The following is a 21454-nucleotide window of genomic DNA, read 5'->3' as shown; positions in this document are numbered from 1 at the left end:
GAACCTGACCCCTGCCCCCACCCCCAAAATTTCTTAAGAACATCTCTTTGATAGTAAGTGAAGAGCAGTGGGACACCTCCACCTGGTGGTAGAAATACCAAATTACCTCCAAGACGCGAGATTTATGAGTGACTTAGCGGCAAAAGGAAGAGGATGCAAAGACAGAACATGCAGGAGCAACGCCTACGAAAGTGTTTAGCATTTAGTACCTGCTCCTTCTCACATATATATATATATAAACAAACATCCTTATTGGAGTATAATTGCTTTACAATGGTGTGTTAATTTCTGCTTTATAACAAAGTGAATCAGCTATACGTATACGTATATCCCCATATCTCCTCCCTCTTGCGTCTCCCTCCCTCCCACCCTCCCTATCCCACCCCTCTAGGTGGTCACAAACCACCAGGCTGATCTCCCTGTGCTATGCGGCTGCTTCCCACTAGCTATCTACATGTGGTAGTGTATATATGTCCATGCCACTCTCTCACTTCATCCCAGCTTACCCTTCCCCCTCCCCATATCCTCAAGTCCATTCTCTATGTCTGTGTCTTTATTCCTGTCCTGTCCTTAGGTCCTTCAGAACCTTTTTTTTTTTTTTTAGATTCCAAATATGTGTCAGCATACGGTATTTGTTTTTCTCTTTCTGACTTACTTCACTCTGTATGACAGACTCTAGGTCCAACCACCTCACTACAAATAACTCGATTTTGTTTCTTTTTATGGCTGAGTAATATTCCATTGCATATATGTGCCACATTTTTTTTTTTTTTTTTGCGGTACGCAGACCTGTCACTGTTGTGGCCTCTCCCGTTGTGGAGCACAGGCTCCGGACGCACAGGCTCAGCGGCCATGGCTCACGGGCCTAGCCGCTCCGTGGCATGTGGGATCTTCCCGGACTGGGGCACGAACCCGTGTCCCCTGCATCGGCAGGCGGACTCTCAACCACTGCGCCACCAGGGAAGCCCTGTGCCACATCTTTATCCATTCATTTGTCGATGGACACTTCGGTTGCTTCCATGTCCTGGCTCTTGTAAATAGAGGTGCAATGAATATTGTGGTACATGACTCTTTTTGAATTATGGTTTTCTCAGGGTATATGCCCAGTAGTGGGATTGCTGGGTCGTATGGTAGTTCTATTTTTAGTTTTTTAAGGAACTTTCATATTGTTCACATATATTTTAAAAATATTTAAATATTATCTTTATGTTGATGACTCAGTTTTTTTTTGCATCTGATCCAAATATGGGTACACAAGGTCTAGTCTCACACCTCCCAACTCTGCAGTAGATACTTCCTACCTGAATGTCTTGTCACCACAGATTCAGTGTAATTCCAGAGCTGGATGGTGCTCTTCTCTTCCTTTCCTTTCCCTTCTAGAGGGCAGCCTTTGCTAGTTTACAAAGGGAAGCCAGAAGGTGTTTATTCCACTGTCTCTTTGGCATATCCTCTCTGGTTTCTTCAGGGGTATGATCCTTTCTGCTGCCACTAGAGATGTTCTGTGCCCCCTGCCCCCTCCCACCCACACATAGATTGTCTCCCTTTCTCTTCAGGAGCTAGGAGGGAATAGAGAAGGACAGATCCAACTCCTTCCTCTTGCTTCTTGATTCCCTCAGATTTCCCAGGACAAATACACCAGAGGACCTGTGATGTTCTTAACTGGAAAGTTAGGGCAATTTCAGAGGGGAATTACAATGTAAGAGAGATAAAAAATTGAAGTTCTAGCTAGCCTGAATTTTCCCTTTCACTGTACAAGGGAAGGTAGCTCAAGACTTGGATGTTTACGGGAAGGGGTGTCCCCATGGGTCCTCCCTCCAATCCTGACCTGCCAGTGGAGGCTTCAGTTTCTGGAGTTCCTTAAGTCCAACCTTCTGAGTTCTTTAAATTCAATCTTTCTACAGTGAGAGCTGTGGGCTTTCTGATGCCTATACAGGTTGATCTATTAAGTGAGCACATCTCTCAGGGTCGTTCATTATTATCATTATTAATTAATTAAGTCAACACAATCTGAATCCATACTAAAGATACCCTACCTCCCTTTTAGCAAAGCTCTGGTCCTTACCTTGCATTGAGGATTATATGATTCTTTCTTACTCCTCTGGGAGGGCCTGGTGACATGATAGAAACACTTCATACTTTTTTTTTTTTTGGCTGTGCCATGTGGCTTGCAGGATCTTAGTTCCCAGACCAGGGATCAAACTTGGGCCCCCTGCAGTGGAAGCACAGAGTCCTAACCACCAGACTGCCAGGGAATTCCTGAGTTTCAGTTTTATTTGGGGACTTATTAAGGACTATAGCCCAGGAGACAGCCTCTCAGGTAGCTGTGAGGAACTGCTCTGAACAGGTAGGGGGGGAGGTCAGTAAGTCTGATTTTGGAGAAGGGGGCGGGTATGTGCAATGAAGCACACATCTCGGTAGAAGGTTGCTGCTAGTCACGAGGCACAGATATCTCAGTTAATGATTTTGGTGCTTTTCCAAGTATGGGAAGATACAAGCAATGGGTTCACAAAATTTTCTCCTGAAAACATCTAATTATCTGAGGGTGTTCTACCAGTTTTCCCAGAGCACAGACTGCCTCATTCCTGAGCTCCACCCTGAAATCCTTTTGCGTTGTGTTGAAGGTCAGGGACTGCAGTGGCTAATGACTCAATCCTTGTAGAGCTGGATGGCAAGCAAGAATTTTTATTTGGCACTTTTAACATCTGATTCTCAGTCATAATGGATGCCAGCCTCGACAAAATTCTTTTGCCTCAGAGTCTCTCCGATAGGAGGGAGTGAGGGATTGGGGGAGGAGACTGATTCACTATTCCCTCCCATCTATATCAGCATACCTAAACCACAACTAATTATCTTGTCCCCTAAAGCAGCTTTACCTTCCCTGTAGAAGGCACTTTGTTCTATTAATTAATCGGTCTTTACTTACATTTTTCTTTTTCCTTAAAAACAAAACCAAAAATAGAGACCTGGAAAAAAACCTAAACAACCACAACAGATCGATCCTTTTATTAAAATACTTCTCATAACCTTGTCTCATAAAATACTGTGGAGGGACTTCCCCAGCGGTCCAGTGGTTAAGACTCCGTGCTCCCAAGGCAGGGGGCACGGGTTCAATCCCTGGTCAGGGAACTAAGATCCCACATGCCACAAGGCGCGGCCAAAAAATAAATAAATAAAAAAGTATAAATTACTTAAAAAAATACTTCTCATAGTCTTGTCTCATAAAATACTGCAGAAATATTCTCCTTCTATTTCCACAGGTACTTCCTAATCCAGATCTTCAGCACTTCCCTCTGAAGAATTACCTCTAACCCTCCTACCCCCATTTTCTCACTTCCAGGCTACCCTTCACCACCACCTTTATGTTCTATTCCATTCTACAAACTAGTTGTTAAATATCACTTGCATCAGGTCCCTCGTCTATCCCAAATCTTTCATTGGCTCTCAGATTGCTAGTACATACAGTAATATTTCCCCTAATGCCTGAGGACTCATCCTTACCAAATAGACTTACTCTCCCCGCCTCTTCCTCCGTCTGCCGCAGGCTTTTTTTTTTTTTTTTTCCCCTGCTGCAGTTTGGCCAGGCTACCTCTTGGCCCCATAATCACTTCCATCACTGTACTTCCTCATGTCCTAGAGCCCTCCTTTCCTCCCTGACTGCTCCAGCTTCTATGGGTCTTCATCTTCGCTGGAAGGCTGCAATACTTTTAGTATTCTGCCCACAGTCTAACGTGGAACATTGTTTGCTGCTTTTTAATAATGTGTATTAGCTTTCTCACTCCAACTAAATAGTCATCCATGTCAGAGAGGAGGTCAGGGCTTTTATGCACCTTCTATAACGCCACAGCTCTGGGCACAGCCTGAGCATACTGTAGGTTCTTATTAAACTTTCTACTTGCATGTGAGTCACCTGTGACCTTTCCTTTCTCCATAATAGCACAGCACATTGTTTAAACCTTGATTATACCATTTACCAGAGTTTACCTTTTATCAAAGGTGGAGCCCATACCTGCTTCTTTGGCTGCACTGGGAGTTCCTCAGGCATAGAGACCATATTGTATTCATTCTGCACTGTTCACAGCATTTAGTAGGGTGCTATAGTAAGAAGCTCAAAAACTTTTTTCCCGAGCCTAAATACTTTTATAGAACTGAGAGAAACAATTCATATATTTGAAAGACAGATCCATTGAGAAGATAATGGTAAATTAAAAAAAAGAGATTTCTATAACCAATTAGCTCTTCCATTTATAATTAAACATTTATAATTGAAGTTGTAAAAATTTATTTATTTTAAAATTTTAGGCACAAAGAACTAGTCTTTCTCTCGCAGATAGATGTTTTGGATAATCCATTCAAGGAAAATCATTTAGTCCAACTTGATGAGTCCTGTATCCTTCTTTTAGTGTTGTAAACACTGGCTGCATGTATTGAGGCCATATTTACAGATCAGACCATTCTGGTTTGAGCGATTTGGAATAAGTGGGAAACACAGCTGAATTTTTGAAGGTGGTTCCAATAGAGCTGCTGGTGATCCAGGGGAGAAGTGAGCCAAAAACAATTGGTTTGTTTTTGGTTTGTTTGTCTAATTTAATCAAATTCTTTAAGATCCCGCTCTGGATCTTTCTCCAGGATATAACAACAACAACAACAACAATAATAATAATAGCAGCTAATGCCTACCTAACATTTATATATCTCTTACTCTATGCCATACACTGTTCTAAGTGTTTTTGCTCATTTAATGTTTACAACAACCTTATGAGCAGGACTGGGACTAGGTGTGGGGCAAGAGAGGCATCTGGGGAAACAAAATTTAAGAGACACTGACTCAGAGACACACAAGTGCACCTCTGCACCCTAGGTGCTTCTCTTGCTTCACCCTGGTCCTGGCCATGCTTATCAAGAAGGTACTAGTATATACCCCTTTTTCAGATGAGTAAACTGAGGCACTGACTGATTAAGTAACTTGACTAAGGTCACACAGGTAGTGGCAGAAATGGGATTTGAATCCTAGAAGTCAGGCCTCAGAATTTGCGCTTAACCAGTCCCCTACACTGTCTTTTTTTTTTTTTTTTTGCGGTACGCGGGCCTCTCACTGTTGTGGCCTCTCCCGTTGCGGAGCACAGGCTCCAGACGCGCAGGCTCAGCGGCCATGGCTCATGGGCCCAGCCGCTCCGCAGCATGTGGGATCTTCCCGGACCGGGGCACGAACCTGTGTCCCCTGCATCGGCAGGCGGACTCTCAACCACTGCGCCATCAGGGAAGCCCCGATGTCTCTTTTTTGACACTAGTCTACCTTGATCTCCTATCCCCTGGTTATCAGCACATTCCACTACTTTTTCCTGCACCAGAGGAATACTGTGGTCAATGCTCATAGGTCTCCGTGTGTAGTAGGATGAGAACTGTGGCCTGAGGTTGGGCTGGCCCTATTGGACCTGGCCTTCTGGACCACTCTCCCATCCCTCGTTCTTTTCCTTATTCTTACTGTTTTGGTAATTCTGGTAATTGGTAGAAAACCCCTACCATGTGGGTAGCATCTATAATGGTTACAGTCTGCTGCATATTTACTGCTTGCACTGGAACTCCAGTAGGGCCTGTAACATTTGCTACCTCCATACCCTTTTCTCCTCAAAACATCAAACTCCACAGTGTCTCCATCTCCTACATTGCAAAGTTGGATACATATTGTATCATGTATTAGTACCTCATTCTTTTTTATTACTGAATAATATTCAACTTTACAGCTATTCTGCACTTTGTTTATCTATTTGTCAGTTGGTAGACATTTTGGTTGTTTCCACTTTGGGGCTTTTATGAATAACACTGCAATTAATATTCATATACAACTTTTTGTGTGAATATACATTTTCAATTTTCTTGGGTATAGGAGTAGATTTGCTGGGTTATGATAGCTCTGTGCTCAGCATTTTGAGAAACTGCTAAATTGTTTTGCAAAGTACCTTACCATTTTACATTCCTGCAAGTAAGTTTCTCTAATTCCAGTTTCTCCACACCCTTTCTGACACTTGTCACTGTCTGTCTTTTTGATTTTAGTCATCCTAGTGGGTGTGAAGTGGTATCTCATTGTGATTTTCATTTCCTTGAAAGGTTAATTATGTTGAAATTTTTTTTCATGTGCTTATTGGACATATGTAAATCTTCTCTGGAGAAATGTCTAGTCAAATCCTTTGTCCATTTTTAAGCTGGGTTGTCTTTTTATTGTTGAATTGTAAGAGTTCTTTATATATTCTGGATACAAGTTATACTATTTATATTTAATATGATTATTGATGGGGTTTGGTTGAAATCTACCATTTTGCTATTTATTTCCTATTTTCTTTTTTCGTGTGGATTAATTGAGTTTTTAAAAAATATTTTATTCCATCTCCACTATTACCTAATTAGCTATACCTCTTTATTTGTAGCTGTTTCTCTAGCATTTATAATATACATCTTTAATGTAGCATACCATCAAATAAAATACCACTGACTACATAATATAAGAATCTTTCAAACTTACTTTTTCCTCCTCCCAGCCTTTTTGTTATTATTTTCATATATTTTACTCCTGCATGTTACAAATTCCACAATGCATCATTATTATTTTTGCTCTGAGTAGTCAAAATTCTTTTAAGCAGATTTAAAAGCTAGCTGGTGGGCTTCCCTGGTGGCACAGTGGTTAAGAGTCCGCCTGCCAGTGCAGGGGACACGGGTTCGAGCCCTGGTCCAGGAAGATCCCACATGCCGTGGAGTGGCTAAGCCCACGCACCACAACTACTGAGCCTGTAAGCCTAGAGCCCGTGCTCTGAGACACGAGAAGCCACTGCAATGAGAAGCCCGTGCATGGCAACAAAGAGTAGCCCACACTCAACATAACTAGAGAAAGCCCGTGTGAAGTAACGAAGACACAGCACAGCCAAAAATAAATAAATAAAGAGATAACTCTTTTAAAAAAAAAAAAAAAAGCTAGCTGGTTACAAAACATCTTGATACTCTTTGCCTTGAGGTAGGCAATCTGTGAAATGCTCTGGACATTGTTTGGGCTCTGAACTTTTACTCAAGCAGTAGAAAAAACAAAGAGGTGTTGAGTCAGATATTTCTGGAAACTAAGTTCCAGGCTGCTTATTGGTCTTTTGGGAGCCCATGGATTGATACCACTTACTTAGTATTCATGGGTGAGCTTTCACCTGTCAGTGAACTTTTTGAATCCCTGGTGTGTATTGCAAATTACCAAAGGTTTGGAGCTCTTCCCTATCTGGAGTCTCCTGGCTTTATTGTCCACTTATTAAATTGCTAAGTGAATGGGACTAATAACAGGAAATTCATTGGAATGGAAGACTTTTAATAATACCCCTGAGTATTCATTGATGGCAAGTTCAGTTATAGTCATGCAATGATCACTTCAAAATCCTATGTCAGATAGATAAAAATCACAAAGCTTTCAAGACTGAAATCCACAGTGCAGAATTTTGTACTCTGGGATTTTACATCCTAGGCTTCTGTAACAGAGTATAAGAGGAGAAATGAATCATTAGAGGAGGTACAGGAATAGATGTAAGTGTTTGACGTCAGTGGAAAATCTATATTAAACAAGCAAGATAGGTCTATAAACAAATGTTACTGATTATACATTGAAGAATATTGCTTTGGCCTTTATAAGACAGTCAGAGTTTAATAGTGCTCCTGGGTTGATTGATTTGATTTAATGACACAGAGTTTTCCTATCCTCTTTCTGCCTCATCTCTATAAGGTGATAATGGTTATTGTTACTTATTTAAGGTGGATACTGAGGGAAGGAGAGAGAAGATAATAAGATCTTCAAGAGAAGTTTATCTCCTGAGAATGATAAATGAACAGTGGTCTTCCTGTGTAGCTAAACTTTCCTAAACCTAAACCGCATTTTCACCTCTAAAACCATTGCAAGGAAGGTAATTGTATTAGCTAGGATTCTCCAAAGAAACATAACCAATAGGATCTCTCTCTATATATATATCTATTTATCATCTATCTATCTTTCGATTGAAATAAATTTTATATATCTATCTATCTCTATCTCTATATATGGAGAAAGAGAGAGAGAGTGTGTGTGTGTGAGAGAGAGAGAAAGAGGGAGAGATTGATTTATTTTAAGGAATTGGCTCAGGAGATTGCGGGGCCTGACAAATCTGAAGTCTGCAGGACAGGTCTGGCAGGCTGGAAATTCTGGCAGGACTATGTCTTTCAGTCTTGAGTCTAAAGAAAGTCTGGAGGCCAAATTCCTTCTTCTGGGGATCTTAATCTTTTCTTTTAAGACTTTGACTGATTGTATTAGGCCTACTCACATTATAAAGGGTAAACTGCTTTACTCAAAGACCACTGATTTAAATGTTAATCACATCTAAAAACACCATCACAGCAACTGCTAGATTGTATTTGAACGCACAACTGGGTATTACGTCCTAGCCAAGTTGACACAAAAAATTAACCATCACAATAATTAAAGGGGAAGGGACTTCCCTGGTGACGCAGTGGTTAAGAATCCGCCTGCCAATGCAGGGGACATGGGTTCGAGCCCTGGTCCAGGAAGATCCCACATGCCATGGAGCAACTAAGCCTGTGTGCCACAACTACTGAGCCTGTGTGCTTAGAGCCCGTGTGCCTAGAGCCCGTGCTCTGCAACAGGAGAAGCCACTGCAATGAGAGGCCCGCCCACCACAACGAAGAGTAGCCCCTGCTCTCTGCAACTAGAGAAAGCTCGCGCACAGCAACGAAGACCCAACTCAGCCAAAAATAAACAAATAAATAAATAATAATAAAAAAATGATCAAAGGGGTAAAATTATTACCTACTTTCCAGACAACGAATATTAAAGTTAAGTGACTTGCCCAAGTGTACCAGAGATATGATAGATGAGTTGGTTAAAGGAGTAAAAAGAAGCAGAAACCAAATTTTTGGATATATTAACTCACAAAATAAGTCTTCATTTAATAATGTTTTTGATTCAGCAGGACAATAACAGAACCTAAGACTAACTGGATTTGATTTGACACAACTCCTTAAAAAACTTTTATATTTTTTCTCCAGCTTTATTGAAGTATAATTGACAGACAAAAATTATATATATTTAAGGTGACAATGTGATGATTTGCTACATATATACATTGTGACATGATTACCAAAATCAAAACACTTTTGTATTTTCTTGACACAAAATTTTAAGCTTAAAGTTAGTATCAGGTCATATCTCATAAAGTATTCAATTAATTTATATTAGCTAAAGATAAATACTTTCTTTCTATAATAAATGTTTGTTGAATTAATGAATGGCCTTTGAGTAACAGATTTTGGAATGTGTTCAAATATAGTTCTAATGGTGCCCATGGTAGTTAATGATTAAAATGGAATGGCAAGTAGGCTTAGTTCTACCTTGGCAGAAGAAGGCAAAAGTATTGAAAAGGACAAATGCAAAATTTACAGAGAAGGAAAGAGATTAACAAATTCAGAGACCAATATTAAATGGGTGAAATGATTTAAATAGAAAACCAGTTACTAATGTCCAAATCAGAAAGTTTTTTATTTTGTGTTTTTTAATATTTTGCTTTCTGTCTGTTTCATTTCAGAAGAAACTATGAAAGAAGTAAAGGAAAGAACATTATAACAATTAGCTAAGCTCCCCTTGCATAGTTGGAGAAAACTGGTAAGTTTCACCACCTCTTTATTTTCATTGCTTGCCATGTTTTTTGGGTACGCACATATACAATGGTACTGAGCAAGACTCAATCACTTGTTTGATATGGTGCATAAGTGTGTGGTGTTTAGAAGGTTAATAGAAGGCCTTTTAAATTATAAGAATTATTTAACCTCTCTTCTGTCTCAGAACTCAGTATACTTTTTCAATGTGTTTCTTGCTTCCTACTAAGGCACCTACACTCCCCTCCACCCCGTTGCCCCCTAATACACACACCCTCCAAGATTCTTCAAAATGCCTCGGATTATGACTTGTCACATTTTAGAGTTTGCCACAGTACCTGTTTCTTTTTTCTAGTTATCAAAAAAAGTCATATGATTATGGATTTGGGGATGGGGGAGGGATCAAGACAATCATTTCTCTCTGCCTTTTTGTATTTGAATCCCTAGCACAGTGCCTTGCCTAGGCACTACAAGTTTATAGAATGAAAGTTGAATATGATACAACCTTCCAAAGAAAGAATGAGTCTCTTCTAGTGGCAGATGGTCATTCAGTCTTTGCTTGTTTGCCTAAGCAAAGGAGTCTTTATTACCACCAGAGAAATCTTGTCCTTTCTGTGTGCTTACAAGTTAGCGCACAGAAGTCTGAATACAAGTTAGAAGTGGGGTGTTCTGGAGAAGATAAGGAAGACTACAGCTGAGGAATGATAGTTCTGCTCTCCTGGGCTTCCCTACACAGTTTCACCCTCTGGAACAGAACTCACCATGACCATATCCCTGTAATGTGTGAGGGAGTGTTGTTGAGTGCTTCCTTGGTATGCAGAGGAGGACACCATTGGTTCTTCCCTTAAACAATCCTCACCTCTAAAACCTCTGAGCAGCTTCTTTCTCAGAGGTTTCTTTTCCTGTTTTGATTGAGAACCAGATAAATCATATCATGATATACTATGAAGAATCAAATCTTTAAAAAAAAACAATGCAATATGCTGTGAAGAATAAAATCTTTAAAAAAGAAACTAAGTACAATATACTAAAAGATTTAGGAGTTAATCTAGCTCAGCTCTCTGGAGGCAACTGCTGAGTAGTGGAAAAATCTAAGGGCAGGGGAACTGGGACAGAGCTCCAATCTGCCATGCAAAAGCAGGGCAAGCCTCAAAACATCTCTGAACTTTAGCTGCATTCCATTTTATTAGAGAAGTAAAGCTGTCAAAGTTTATTGTGTCCCTGTGAGCTTCTACCTGCCTCTTCTTTAGGGTTTAAGCCCCTGGCATTCAACTGACACAGGCAGTTCTCTCATACAAGATCTCTCCAAGCAAGATCGTGGCAACTCAGAATTTTACAAATTCATTTGAAGCTAAAAGGATGATAGTCTACTAGGATGGAACTTAGGTTCCTCTTGGCAAAAGGAGCCTTCTCTAAGTGTGTCTTTGCGAAGACTCGAGCCTATAGTGCTGAACTAGAGATCAGGAGGAAACGGAGAAGAGGCAGAGGAAGATAGGGTTTGGAGTATCTCTGAGCAAACAGCAAAATAACTGGGCTGAAACTGGGGACTCAGGAGGTAAAGGAGATTCTTGCTGCTTACGATGCCTGATCCCCGACAATTTACTATACACCTGAGAGGAGTGATTTGAAAAATGGGAAAGTTCTTACTGTCTATATTGCAGAGCTAGTGTGGGAATTGCAAAGCTCTTGGGAGAAAGGTAGAAGGACAGGCAAAGGGTAGGAAGGGACAGATTTTCATTTTCTTTTAGCCTTTTATGAAGAATATCAATATACACAATACACACCAATATAACAATACTGATGTCCAGTGAGGATTCTGGTCCTTTTAGTTCAATTGCCCCTTTGTAGATAAGATTTTTACTGTTTTCCTTAAAAATCTGAGCAATTATTTAATTTATTTTTCTAAGACTTTTTTGGATGCAGATCATTTTTAAAGTCTTTATTGAATTTGTTACAATATTACTGCTATTTTATGTTTTGGTTTTTTGGCCGCACGGCATGTGGAATCTTAGATCCCTGACCAGGGATCAAATCTGCACACCCTGTATTGGAAGCCAAAGTCTTAACCACTGGACCGCCAGGGAAGTCCCTGAGCAATTATTTTAATGCACAGATCAACTTCCCCCCAGATTTTGAGACTTTTCATGTTCCTTACTTGCAGCGTTACTTTACAGATAGTTTTTCAATTAATTCATGGAGTATTTGGCGAGTTTCTCCTTTGTGCCACATACTTTACTCTGTGGGTAGAAAAATGAACGAGATATTTCCTTTCCTTCAAGATGTGCATAGTTGCACTTTCTTGCTCCTTAAAGGCCACTTTATGTTTTTTGGTTCAATCTCTGTTAAGCAGAGAGTGTAGGCTTAACAGAGAGTGTAGGCTTTGGAAAATTCAAATCCTATTTCAACCAAGTTAACTGAGTAACCACGAGTAAATTAACTCAACCCTGCCAACATTTTGGAAAGCAGTTTGACAGCACTGTATTTTGAGTCATAACCTTTGAGTTAGTAAATTAATTTCTAATAATCAATTTCTAAAAAACAATTTTTAAATATTGGAGCAGTTATAATCATGCAAAAGAATTTGTTGAGCTAATATTGTTGTTCTATGTACTTTTTAAGATATTTTAGATACTTCATTGAACAAAACATACAAAGGTTCTTGCCCTTATGGAGTTTATATTCTAGAAGCAGGTGACAGACAATAATAAACAATAGACTAATTAAATAAGTAAAATACATAGTATGTTAGAAGGTGATGAGTGCTTTCAAAAAGTAAAAAAGTAGATCAGGGTAAAGGGGATCAGGAGTGCTGGGGATTCTGGGTGAGTTTCAGTTTTCTATAAGATCATCAGTATAAGCCTCATTGAGAAGGTAATATTTGAGCAAATACACTAAGGGGGTGAGGGATTGACTATGGGATCTGGGGGAAGAGGTTCCAAGCAGAGGAAGTAACCAGTGCAAAGGCCTTCAGGTGGGAACGTGTTTAGAGTATCTGAGGAATAGGAAGGAGGTCAATATGATTGGAGCTGAGTGAATGAAGGGGAGGGTGGTAGGAGATAAGGTTAGAGCCGTAATGGAGAGCTGTATCATTTAGGGCCTTGTAGGATACTGTAAAGACTTCATTTTTACAAGATGTGAGATGGGGAGCCATTGGACATCTTTGGTGGAATGACACGACCTGACCTAGATTTTAATAGGATTTCTCACGGTTACGTTGAGAATAAATTGTACTATTATTTTTAACAGTGAGAAACTAGAAACATCTTGAATGGCCACAGAGGTGGAATGTATGCAATGAAATGTCATTCAACCATATACTTATAATACTGAGAGAAAAACAGAATGTTGAATTACATGTTTGTAATACAATTAGAACAAATTAAAGACAACAGTAATATGATAACAGCAATTAAATTAGTTGTGGGATTATGGGTATTTTTCCCACTCCATTTTCTACTATGTGGCTTTCCTAATGAGAACATGTATGTAAATATATGACACCAAGATGGGTGTGATGTCAAAGATATAGGGTGAACCAAGAGAAGTTAAAGACCAAAAGTTTTGGTTCAATGAATTATGGTTGGAAGGTATTAGAGACCTAGAGAGGCAAGCGAATGAGATGGAGGCTTGGAGAGTAGAGAAAGGAAGGCATCATGGGGGCCTTGAAGGTCAGCATTTGTGTGCTGCTAATGTATATGTACTTGGAGGTTCTCAGTTCTTCAAGTCTCAAGCTCTCTGTGAAGTGGCGGTAATGACGGTGGCTGGGAGGAGGGTGAGCCAGCATCTGCTAGGCATGTCTGTACCTGGTAGTTTTTCTTGTTCTTTTTAACACTTAAGTCTTGCTGGTTTCTTTGTGGGTTTCAACAACTTCTTTTTCTAATATCCCATCAAACCTTTGTTTTTCTAGGAAAGACTCTATGACAAATTATTGTTGGTGTAAGAAAGAAGTACAACCATCATGACTTCCTGGGGTGAGGGAGTTTTGATGAAGGGCCTAGGCAGAATGGATGCTTTAAAAAATTTATTTCCACCATTGAGCTCCTTGCTAAAAAACTACAAGTACTTTTAAAAGAAGAACTTGTTATTATATCAGAGAGAATAGGCATTCTTCTTTTTCTAATTTTCTTCAGTGTTCATAGCAGAATGTGGGCATCCTGTTCCCATATTATCTCTATGATTAATTTCTCAACCCTCCATTTATTAAGAAACTACTCTTTACTTGTGGTTGCCAAGGGGGAGGGGGGGAGGGAGAGGGATTGACTGGGAGTTTGGGGTTGGTAGATGCAAACTATTACATTTAGAATGGATAAACAACAAGGTCCTACTGTATAGCACAGGGAACTATATCTAAGCTCCTGGGATAAACCATAATGGAAAATAATATTAAAAAAAAGAATGTCTCTGTGTGTATAACTGAGTCACTTTGCTGTAAGCAGAGATTGCCACATGGTAAATCAACTCTACTTCAATTAAAAATATAAAATAAAATCATAAAGAAACTAGTCTTTAGATTAATAGATTAAAAGATTAAATCTCTCAAGTACAAATAAAAGTTTAATTCAAGGCTTAAATTTTGATACATTCAATTGTGAGTTTAAAAATGAAGCTATTTTTTTCCAAAGAATTTTTTTAAAAAGCTCTACTACTAAGTCAATAAAAGAGACACTTTAACACTAATTTTTACTTGACCTCAATGATTTGAATTCAGTATTTTCTTTTTAACATCCTTAGTTTGTAAGCCCTGATTCTTTATTTCTACATTTGAAAGTCCCCGATCTGCCAAATTATTCATGGATCAGTCCATCTGTGAATTCACTGGATGACTCAAGGAATGAGTGAAATTTAATGTGTTTACAGCAGGATAGCACTGCTCAGGTGTCACTAATAACTAAGAATAACAATCTTTGTGTGTACATTTCTTCCCTCCAGGTTTATTGGCCATTCCAATGTGCCTCACTTCTCCAAATTTTTGATTATGCTTCCTAAGCCCTCCAGACTTTTTTTTTTTTTTTGCTGTACGCGGGCCTCTCGCTGTTGTGGCCTCTCCCGTTGTGGAGCACAGGCTCCGGACGCACAGGCTCAGCGGCCATGGCTCACAGGCCCAGCCGCTCCGCGGCATGTGGGATCTTCCCGAACCGGGGCACGAACCCGCGTCCCCTGCATCGGCAGGCGGACTCTCAAGCACTGCGCCACCAGGGAAGCCCCAGACTTTTTTTCTTACCTTCAGAAGATAGAAAAGAGAGAAGAAAAAATATAGAACGAAACAGATCAGCATGATGGTGGGCAAAGAATGGAAAGGCTGAAGAGAAGTAGAGAAAGATGTAATGGGAAGGTTAAAGGAGGTGCTATGCGTCTTTTCAGAAGAATGAAATCTTAAAAAACCGGGAGAGTGTTAAATTTACTTCCAACTGGCAGTATACACTGTGGTTAGCTTTGATTATATATGTTTTTGTTTTTATGGATTCGTTAGGGCAGAGCCCCTGCCTAGCATTTCTTCAGGGGCTTCTGTAGTTCTGGAGCATGGAAGTCTTAGTCACTGCTGAACTTATTACCACCTGGGTGTTGGGATCTCATTTGCTGCTGAACACAAGTTTTGGGGATGTAGCTGTAAACAAAGCAGATCTAGTTCTTACCCTCGAAGGTTTTATATTTGGAGAGGCAGACAATAAACATGGATGCAAATAATTCAGATAATTTCAAGTGTTTATAAGTGCTACAAAGAAGATGGACTAGGATATTGTGTAAGTGGGCAGTGTTCTTTCAGTTATAATCGTCTGCAGGGACTCCATGAGAGGGATCATATTTGAGATCAGACCTTAAAAATGAAAAAGAGGGAGTCCTGTGAAGTCTGCAGGAAGAATGTTCCTTGGGCACAGATCCTGCTGGGGCATTCACTAAATATTGTTTGATTAGTGACTCCTCACTTTCTTTCATCTGCTTTTTTGTCGTCCTGGTTTTAGGCTGCCTAGAACATGTCCTACATTTTCTCTCTTGGGGTCTTTTGGGATGGTTTTTTGCAGAGAGCTCTTAGTTATAATAAATAGAACAGACTTTCTGTGTGTGACAAGTGCCAGGCAATACGTTAAACACTTTTATAACAGTTCATGAGGTAGGTTTAGTATTTCCATTTGTACACATGAGGCAACTGAAGCCCAGAGAGGCTGTCATTTTTCCAAAGTCACCTAATCTCAGAGTCAAAGTCTCAGCCCATCTCTTTTTAAAACCAGAGCAAAACCACTTTTTACTAATACTGTCTAGATTTCTCTGGTGCTAAAGATGCAATAACTACCTTCTGCTGCCCCTGGGAAGAGCCTAAGGACATCAAGGGGATTACTGTGGCTTTGTGAATTTCAGCCAATCCCAAGACTCAGTGCTTTCCATTAGATTTTTCTTAAGTCAAATATGCATGAGCTTCAATTTTTTTTCAACATCTTTATTGTAGTGTAATCGCTCTACAATGATGCATTAGCTTCTGCTGTATAACAAAGTGAATCAGCCATACGTATAGACATAGCCCCATATCCCCTCCCTCTTGCGTCTCCCTCTCACCCCCTCCTTATCCCACCGCTCTAGGTGGTCACAAAGCATAGAGCTGATCTCCCTGTGCTATGCAGCTGCTTCCCACGAGCCATCCATTCTACATTTGTATATATGTACATGCCACTATCTCACCTTGTCCCAGGCCACCCCTCCCTCTCCCCATGTTCTCAAGTCCACTCTCCATGTCTGTGTCTTTATTCCTGTCCTGCCTCTAGGTTCTTCAGAACCATTGTTTTTCTCCTGACTTACTTCACTCTGTATGACTGACTCTAGGTCCATCCACCTCACTATAAATAACTCAATTTCATTTCTTTTTATGGCTAAGTAATATTCCACTGTATATATGTGCCACATCTTCTTTATCCATTCATCTGTCGATGGACACTTAGGTTGCTTCCACATCCTGGCTATTGTAAATAGTGCTACAATGAACATTGTGGTACATGACTCTTTTTGCATTATGGTTTTCTCAGGGTATATGCCAGTAGTGGGATTGCAATGGTAAATGGGAGTGTTTCCTTAATTTCTTTTTCAGATTTTTCATCATTAGTGTATAGGAATGCAAGAGATTTCTGTGCATTAATTTTGTATCCTGCTACTTTACCAAATTCATTGATTAGCTCTAGTAGTTTTCTGGTAGCATCCTTAGGATTCTCTATGTATAGTATCATGTCATCTGCAAACAGTGACAGTTTTACTTCTTCTTTTCCAATTTGGATTCCTTTTATTTCTTTTTCTTCTCTGATTTCTGTGGCTAAAACTTCCAAAACTAATTTGAATAATAGTGGTGAGAGTGGGCAACCTTGTCCTGTTCCTGATCCTAGTGGAAATGGTTTAGTTTTTCACCATTGAGAACAATGTTAGCTGTGAGTTTGTCATATATGGCTTTTATTATGTTGAGGTAAGTTCCCTCTACACCTACTTTCTGGAGGGTTTTTATCAAAAATGGTGTTGGATTTGTCGAAAGCTTTTTCTGCATCTATTGAGATGTTCATATGTTTTTTTCTCCTTCAATTTGTTAATATGATTTACCACATTGATTGATTTGTGTATATTGAAGAATCCTTGCATTCCTGGGATAAACCCCACTTGACCATGATGTATGATCCTTTTAACGTGCTGTTGGATTCTGTTTGCTAGTATTTTGTTGAAGATTTTTGCATCTATGTTTATCAGTGATGTTGGCCTGTAGTTTTCTTTTTTTGTGACATCTTTGTCTGGTTTTGGTATCAGGGTGATGTTGGCCTCGTAGAATGAGTTTGGGAGTGTTCCTTCCTCTGCTATATTTTGGAAGAGTTTGAGAAGGATAGGTGTTAGCTCTTCTCGAAATGTTTGAAAAAAGTTGCCTGTGAAGTCCTCTGGTCCTGGGCTTTTGTTTGCTGGAAGACTTTTAATCACAGTTTCAATTTCAGTGCTTGTGATTGCTCTGTTTATATTTTCTATTTCTTCCTGGTTCAATCTTGGAAGGTTGTGCTTTTCTAGGAATTTGTCCATTTCTTCCAGGTTGTCCATTTTATTGGCATATAGTTGCCTGTAGTAATCTCTCATGATCCTTTGTATTTCTGCAGTGCCAGTTGTTACTTCTTTTCATTTCTAATTCTATTGATATGAGTCTTCTTCCTTTTTTTTTGATGAGTCTAACGGTTTATCAATTTTGTTTATCTTTTCAAAGAACAAGCTTTTAGTTTTATTGATCTTTGCTATCGTTTCCTTCATTTCTTTTTCATTTATTTCTGATCTGATCTTTCTTTCTTTCCTTCTGCTAACTTTGGGTTTTTTGTGTTCTTCTTTCTCTAATTGCTTTAGGTGTAACGTTAGGTTGTTTATTTGAGATGTTTCTTGTTTCTTGAGGTAGGCTTGTATTGCTATAAACTTCCCTCTTAGAACTGCTTTTGCTGCATCCCATAGGTTTTGGGTCGTCGTGTTTTCATTGTCCTTTGTTTCTAGGTATTTTTTGACTTTCTCTTTGATTTCTTCAGTGATCTCTTGGTTATTTAGTAGTGTATTGTTTAGCCTCCATAAGTTTGTATTTTTTACAGTTTTTTTTCCTATAATTGATATCTAGTCTTATAGCATTGTTTTCAGAAAAGACGCCTGATATGATTTCAATTTTCTTAAATTTACCAAGGCTTGATTTGTGACCCAAGATATGATCTATCCTGGAGAATGTTCCATGAGCACTTGAGAAGAAAGTGTATTCTGTTGTTTTTGGATGGAATGTCCTATAAATATCAATTAAGTCCATCTTGTTTAATGTGTCATTTAAAGCTTGTGTTTCCTTATTTGTTTTCATTTTGGATAGTCTGTCCTTTGGTGAAAGTGGGGTGTTGAAGTCCCCTACTATGATTGTGTTACTGTCAATTTCCCCTTCTATGGCTGTTAGCATTTGCCTTATGTATTGAGGTGCTCCTATGCTGGGTGCATAAAGATTTACAATTGTTATCTCTTCTTCTTGGTTTGACCCCTTGATCATTATGTAGTGTCCTTCTTTGTCCCTTATAGTCTTTATTTTAAAGTCTATTTTGTCTGATATGAGAATTGCTACTCCAGCTTTCTTTTGATTTCCATTTGCATGGAATACCTTTTTCCATCCCCTCACTTTCAGTCTGTATGTGTCCCTAGGTCTGAAGTGGGTCTCTTGTAGACAGCATATATACGGGTCTTGTTTTTGTATCCATTTAGCCATTCTATGTTTTGGTTGGAGTATTTAATCCATTTACATTTAAGATAGTTATTGATATGTATGTTCCTATTTCCATTTTCTTAATTGTTTTGGGTTTGTTATTGTAGGTCTTTTCCTTCTTTTGTGTTTCCTGCCTAGAAAAGTTCCTTTAGCATTTGCTGTAAAGCTGGTTTTAGTGGTGCTGAATTCTCTTAGCTTTTGCTCGTCTGTAAAGATTTTAACTTCTCTGCTGAATCTGAATGAGATCCTTGCTGGATACAGTAATCTTGGTTGTAGGTTTTTACCTTTCATCACTTTAAATATGTCCTGCCACACCCTTTCGGCTTGCAGAGTTTCTGCTGAAAGATCAGCTGTTAACCTTATGGGGATTCCCTTGTATGTTATTTGTTGTTTTTCCCTTGCTCCTTTTAATATTTTTCTCTGTAGTTAATTTTTGATAGTTTGATTAATATGTGTCTTGGTGTGTTTCTCCTTGGATTTATCCTGTATGGGACTCTCTGCACTTCCTTGACTTGATTGACTATTTCCTTTCCCATATTAGGGAAGTTTTCAACTATAATCTCTGCAAATATTTTCTCAGAACCTTTCTTTTTCTCTTCTTCTGGGACCCCTATAATTCGAATGTTGGTGTGTTTAATGTTGTCCCAGAGGTCTCTGAGACTGTTCTCAATTCTTTTCATTCTTTTTTCTTTATTCTGCTCTGCGGGAGTTATTTCCACTATTTTATCTTCCAGGTCACTTATCAATTCTTCTGCATCAGTTATTCTGCTATTGATTCCTTCTAGAGAATTTTAAATTTCATTTATTGTTCAATGTTGTTCATCATTGTTTGTTTGCTCTTTAGTTCTTCTAGGTCCTTGTTAATCATTTCTTGTATTTTCTCCATTCTATGTCTAAGATTTTGGATCATCTTTACTATCATTACTCTGAATTCTTTTTCAGGTAGACTGCCTACTTCCTCGTCATTTGTGTGGTTTGGTGGGTTTTTACCTTGCTCCTTCATCTGCTATGTATTTCTCTGTCTTCTCATTTTCCTTAACTTACTGTGTTTGGGGTCTCCTTTTCACAGGCTGCTGTTTCGTTGTTCCTGTTGTTTTTGGTGTCTGCTCCTAGTGGGTAAGGTTGGCTTAGTGGGTTGTGTAGGCTTCCTGGTAGAGGAGACTGGTGCCTGTGTTCTGGTGGATGAGGTTGGATCTTGTCTTTCTAGTGGACAGGACTGCATCCAGTTGTGTGTTTTGTGGTGTCTGTGAGCTTATTATGATTTTAGGCAGCCTCTCTGCTAATGGGTGGGGTTGTGTTCCTGCATTGCTAGTTGTTTGGCATGGGGTGTCCAGCACTGGAGCTTGCTGGTCATTGAGTGAAGCTGGGTCTTAGTGTTGAGATGGAGATGTCTGGGAGAGCTCTTGCCGACTGATATTACGTGGGGCCAGGAGGTCTCTGGTGGACCAGTGTCCTGAATTCGGCTCTCCTACCTCGGAGGCTCAGGCCTGACAGCCGGCTGGAGCACCAAGACCCTGTCAGCCACACGGCTGGGGAAGATGGGCTATGAGTTTGGTGTCCGCTACTGCCCTGTTGTAGCTCTATCTCAGCTGTCTCCAAAGGTCACCCAGACACATTGGGTTATTCCACCATTCCTCAGAACTTGCACATGCCAGTGTGGGATTTGTAGTTGTCCTCCTGATACTCTTCATTGAAATACCTTGCATTGATGGTGGTGAGAGATATGCTAATAGTCTTCGTTCTCTTCAGTTCAGAGACTGGGACAGTCTGAGCCTTCAAGTGGCCAAGTCAGGAGCAGCTGGCCAATGGTCCCAAAGTGATAACATGTCAGATTCCAAGAAGGCTTTCTGCAGCACCTGAGCAGTATTCCCAAGCAGCCTATCTACTCAGCTGCAGCACTCTGACCAGGGAACTCGGTGGGACCCTCAAATGAGGATTTCTGCCGGCCCTAGAGGCTGACTTGCCCACCCAGGCAAGGAGCTGAGGAGAGCGTCTACTGGCCCCATCTCACCAGAGGAGCAGACACCTGGAAGCTGGGCGGCCAACAGTGCAGGAGATGAGGTGGGTGGGCAGGGCTGACAGCCTCCTGAGAAAAGCCGGAACCGTGTGGAGGGTTCCCGTGCTACCGCCTAGGTGGGGGGAATTAATTCAGAGCCAAGGCTGAGGGTAGTTCCCAGCCCACCCTGCCTGGAAAGGCTGGCGTTACCCCACCCAGTCCTGCTAAGGCCTGAGCTTCAATTTTTAATGATGCTCTTCAAAGCCAGAGATTCTTCCCATTCCCTGGTTTCTCTATTGATCTTTTTGACAGGAGACCTAGACATCTGCTACAACTACTCACATAGAAAAGATGCCTCTAGTTCCTATTTTACAGTTCAGAAAACTGAGGCTTAGAGGTTGACGGCCAAAGGTCATAGTTATTTGAAATCACCACCCTATGTGCTCTTATGAAGAGCCTCTACCCTCTCCTTAGCGGAAAGCAAAACAGCTCTTGGTTCTCTGCTACTAATGCATTGCTGACCAGGAGTTTATGAGAAAAGTCCTCCCCATCTTAAGAATATTGCTTTA

The 21454-nt window shown here is 40.0% G+C and overlaps 1 protein-coding gene and 1 long non-coding RNA gene across 7 annotated transcripts in view; one reads left to right on the top strand and one right to left on the bottom strand.

Moving 5' to 3' along the window:
- LOC137226346 (uncharacterized) overlaps window positions 1-21454 on the top strand; it is a 68129-nt gene that overhangs the window by 33078 nt on the left and 13597 nt on the right. For all 6 annotated transcript variants that reach the window (XR_010944323.1, XR_010944325.1, XR_010944320.1 and 3 more), the window contains one exon: window positions 9597-9673. This is a non-coding gene — a long non-coding RNA (uncharacterized lncRNA). The remainder of the gene's footprint in view (window positions 1-9596; window positions 9674-21454) is intronic.
- SALL2 (spalt like transcription factor 2) overlaps window positions 1-21454 on the bottom strand; it is a 60729-nt gene that overhangs the window by 26339 nt on the left and 12936 nt on the right. The gene's annotated exons all lie outside the window — the stretch shown is intronic.

This window comes from Pseudorca crassidens, chromosome 1, assembly GCF_039906515.1.
Source record: "Pseudorca crassidens isolate mPseCra1 chromosome 1, mPseCra1.hap1, whole genome shotgun sequence".
NCBI classification, from domain to species: domain Eukaryota; kingdom Metazoa; phylum Chordata; class Mammalia; order Artiodactyla; family Delphinidae; genus Pseudorca; species Pseudorca crassidens.
Note: the sequence above shows the minus strand (reverse complement) of the source record. Positions and strands in the feature narration are given on the sequence as shown.